General features: G+C 38.0%; 1 pseudogene; it reads right to left on the bottom strand.

Moving 5' to 3' along the window:
- Positions 1 to 381: 381 nt before the first annotated feature.
- The window catches only part of LOC105743641, a 10,274-nt pseudogene continuing 5,623 nt past the window's right edge, over positions 382 to 5,032 (bottom strand).

The raw sequence follows: 5,032 nt of genomic DNA, 5'->3' as shown, positions 1-5,032 counted from the left end.
TTGGTTTGAAACTGTCTCATTGCTATTTGTTTCTCAATAAATTTGTGGAAAAAAGAAAAAAATCAATAGAATTTCTATACACAAATAATGAACACTGCAAGAGAGAAAATGTGATCATACCTTTCACAATAGCACCAATAAGAGTGAAATAATTAAGAATCTGTCTCACAAAGGAACTAAAAGATTTATACAGTGAAAATGATGATACTCTATGAAAAGAAGATCGAAGAGGATTTCAGAAAATGAAAAGATATTCCTCGCTCCTGGATAGGAAAACCCAACATTGTGAAAATGGCCATACTTTCAAAATTGTTATACATACTTGATGCAATCCTAATTCAAACACCATTAGTATACCTCAAAGAGCTAGAAAAACCATTCCTAAAATTCATCTGGAACCAGATATGTAACAAGAGAGATCTGTTGCTTTTTACCAATCAAGGTTTCTATGACATGTTGTTTCTATATGTCATTTGTGACCTTGTGCAGTCAATCCAAAGCACAGGTTTGGCCTCCTTCATCTGCCTGGTAAGGACCTCAGTCATGGTCTGGGTGGGTTTCACGCCACTGTTGTCAGCCAGGGACATAGGATGACTTCAAGCACATCTGGGAATGTGCACATGGTGTGGTGCTCCAAGGTTGGGCATTTATTGACCTCCTGGCTCATGGCCAGCACATAGGATATTTCTGCAGTGCCTCCACCATACACCACACAGTTGTCCTGGATGAGGCTCTGGGTGACACACAATGCATCATGAAGGGATCATTTTGTTTCCTTGATGATCATTTTATTCCCTCCCCTGATGAAAATGGTGACAGCCCTGGAGTTCTTGCACTGCTCAATGACCAGCATCTTGTCCTTTGTGGTGCCAAACAAGATCTCCTGCACCAGCCCAACGAAGCTCAGGTTCTCTGTGGTGAGCTCTGAGAACTAAGGGACAAGCTGGCCTCCTGACATGATGGCAATCAGTTCAATCTTGGATCTTCCCACCCAGCTAACCACAGAAAGGCTGTTCTAAAGAAGTAGATGATTTGCTTCATTATCAAAGCTCCACTGACAAATAGTGAAGTTAGCACAAGTGCTTTTAATCTACTGGATCACCTCTTCAAACTTCTCATATTTCTGAAGGGCTTTGTAGTCCTCCACTGAGGTCATATCCAGTTTATGCTTTGTCCTTGGATTATGTGGTTTAAATGGACATGTGAGAATGGCAATCTTAGCTCATATGAGGGAGGAAATTATAAAGAGCAGAAATTAATGCAATTGAGGCTAAGAAAAAGAAACAAAGAATCTATCAATCAAAAAGTTAGTTCTTTGAAAAACTGAATAAAATTGATAAACCCTTAGCCAATCTCATCAAGAAAAGGAAAGAAAAGACTCAAATTCAAGAGATCAGGAATGAAAAGAGGTGATCAGAATGGATCCTACAGAAATCCAGGAGACACCAATATCTAATTTAAGTACTCATACTACAATATGATAGAAAACATAAAAAATAGATTCCTAAACACACATGAATTGCCAAAACTAAATCAAGAAGATATAAAAAGTCTATATAACTCAATAGCAGCCAGCGAAATTGAAAAAGTAATTAAAAACCTACCAACAAAGAAAAGTCCAGGTCATGATGAGTTTGCTGTTGAATTCAACAGGAAATTTAAAGAAATACTAATACCACTAATACTAAAACCTTTAATGAAATTGAAAGGGAGACAATACTTCCAACTTCATTTCTAGAGTAAGAAAGTATTACTCTTTTACCAAAACCAGAGGAAAAAAATCTATAAGCCAATCTCCCTAACATATAGATGCAAAATTCTTAATGAGATACGGCAAACAATGAAGCAATCATCAAGAAGATTATATACCATGACTTAATAGGATTCATCCCATGGATGCAAGGATGGCTCAACATCTGCAAATCAAAAAATTTAATATACTTTATTAGCAGAAACAAAGACAAAAATCATATGACCATCTCAATAGATGCAGAAAAAGTTTTCTCACAAAGTCCAACACTCATTCACGATAAAAATCCTACAGAAAAATGTAATAGATGATCTTTATCTCAGTTAGATAAAAGCCATGTATGACAAACCAATACTCAGCATCATACTAAATGAAGAAAAACTAAAAGCTTTCATTTTAAAAATGGGAACAAGGGGGAAGAGAGATAGCTCAGCAGCTTAAGTGCCTGCCTGGCAACTACAAGGTCCAGAGTTCAAACCCTGGTACTAAAAAAAAAAAAAGTGGGAAATTCTTGGGCTTAGGAAATACCTTTATGGTCTAAATGCTTACCTGGCAAGCATAAGGACCTGAATTTTCCTCAGTACTGCATGCTGTGCTGGCCCGAGAAACTGAACACACTGAGCCAGCCCTAAAACTAGGCATGCTGGCATATCTTCTATAATCCCAATGCTGAGGAGGCTGAGACAAGAGGAGCACTATGAGTCTGAACTGTGTAGCCTGACCCTATATCAAATAAATAAATAATTTTTTAAAAAAAAATCAGTAACAACATAAAGATGTTCACTATCACCATTCCTGTTCAATATAGTTTTGTAAACACTAGCCAGAACAATTAGACAAGAAAACAAAATAAAAGGAATATGAATAGGAAGTTAAATTATTGTCATTTGAAGATGATATAATACTCTACATAGAAGGCCCCAAACATTTTAACAAAACACTTTTTATTTAATAACCAGACAACAAGGGCAAGGCAGAGGGTATCACAATGTCTAACTTGAAATTAAGCTACAAGGCTACTGTAATAATTTCTGCAGGGTACTGGCAAAACAAAATCAAATCTGAGGATCAATGGAACTAATTAGAAGTTGCTGACACAAGTCCAAACATAGTCAGCCACCTTACCTTTTAATAAAGTGGCCAACCATGTTCACTGGAAGAAATATAGCCTCTTTATTAAATGGTGCTTTGAAAAACTAGCTTTGCATGTGCTGAAGATTAAAACTAGACCCAGGTCTGTCACCATGCACTAAACTAACATCAAAATGGATCAAAGATCTAAATATTAAAACAGAAACACTAAATCTACTGGAAAAGAAAATTTGTTGAACTCTTGAAGACATAGGTGCAGGAAAAGAAAATCATAAAGTCCAATCACATGGGAAATAACTACAAAGATTCTGGGGTCTCATCCTATAAAAAAGCTATTCCACAGCAAAAGAAATTAAACAACAGAGTATAAAGACAAGCCAAAGAGTGGGAAAAATATTTAGCCAGTTGTCCCCTAGACAAAGGATTTATATCTAGAACATATAAAGAATTTTTAAAACTCAGCCCTCCCAAATTCAATGACCCAATCTAAAATTGATCATCTAAGATGACTAGAAACTTCTAAGCTATTAAAAATGTCATATGAGGGCAGGCCAGATAGCTTGGCAGATTAAAGCACCTGCTTAGGCAGATGCAGGAGCTGGAGTTTTGGTCCCTGGTGTGCCATTCCGGCCCCACTCCTGGGGTGTGCTGAGATGGCTATTGAGACTGAGCATTGTGACATGCACCTATAATCCCAGTGCTTGGGAGGCTGAAAACAGGAGAATCACTACAGGTCTGATTTGTGTAGTGAGACCCTGTAGAACCTGTACTAAATACATAAAAACAAAAATAAAAATGTCGTATCACAGCAATATAGGCACACTCATATTTATAGCAGCTGCACAGGCAGACAGATGTCAAGCCGGGTGTACTTCCTAGCTGGACAGTTTGTAATTCTGTTTTCACTTTAGGAAAAATGCTTGTACTCCCAATTAAAGTGTCAGAACTGAAGCTCTGGCAGTAGGAAAATAGTTAAAAGTGCTTTACAGTTGGCAAGACAGTAATTTTCAAGAAAAATTTCTATTTATTTAAACACTGGATCTTTGTGAATCCCAATAAAATTCAATCATACTGCTATAGTTTGAATTTCAAATGTCCCCCAAATATTCATATGTTAACACCTTGGAAATTCACCTGTGGCACTACTGGAAGGTAGCAAGGGGAAAGTCAGGTCTTCTGGGAAGAAGTTAGGTCAGCGGGAATGTACACTTGCAGGGAATATTGGGACCAGGGCACCCCTGCCTGCCTCTTAGTGGCCATGAGCATGAGCTCCTGCCATTAGATGCTGTGCCGCCACAAGCCCAAAGCACTGGAGCCAAGCACCCATGGACTGAAGCCTCTGAAACCATAAAGCAAAATAAATCTTTCCTTCTAATAAGTTGTTTGTTTGGGTTTTTTATTTTATTGAGAAATGAGACAGTTCCAAAACTGATTAATAGGACAGTTGCAATAATTAATACATTGTACATTGTTATCTTCTTAGTGGTTATCCATAGTATAAGATGCAGACAGAATATCCTGTCCAAACACTATTAGTACAAATATAAGTATTTGTTTTTCCCAAGTATTTTGTCATAGTGACAAGAAAATAACATATAAAAAAATTTGGAAAAAGGAATAAAAAACTTTCTGTTAATTCATAATTTAGCTAGCGAAAAGGAAATCTTGCCACTAAATCATCTGCCTTCTCTTCACTTCCTTATATGCCCACTTTAAGATTATGACAATTATGATAGTAATGAATAGATTTTCTTATTATTCACTTTATTTAAATTGTTGAGTAAAGTTCATACTCACTTTGTACTATAAAGATATATTCTAGCCCGCCGGATCCTGAAGACCCAGAGTGCAAGCCCTGCGAGTGAGTGAGACAACCTGGGGCCCGCTGGAACCTGAATAGACCCAGAGCCCAGGTCTGGCATGTGAGTGAGACCACCCAGGGCCCGCAGACCTTCATTCAACCCAGAGTGCAGGCCCAGCGAGGAAACCTTCAGCAGAACTCCCTGCAAAGAGGCTAGAGGCAAGACCCACCCAGCTGATTCAGGAGCAGAATGTCTTCCCAGAGAGACACAAAGGGTTCAACTCTAATGGCTGCAGCAGAAAGAAGTAGAGCACAGCAAACAGATCTAAACAACACCCACCTAGAAGAATCAGAACTTCGTAGATCTGGACCTATTGCTAAGGTAATAA

Source organism: Octodon degus, unplaced genomic scaffold (assembly GCF_000260255.1).
Source record: "Octodon degus isolate 3935 unplaced genomic scaffold, OctDeg1.0 scaffold00145, whole genome shotgun sequence".
Classification (NCBI taxonomy): domain Eukaryota; kingdom Metazoa; phylum Chordata; class Mammalia; order Rodentia; family Octodontidae; genus Octodon; species Octodon degus.
Note: the sequence above shows the minus strand (reverse complement) of the source record. Positions and strands in the feature narration are given on the sequence as shown.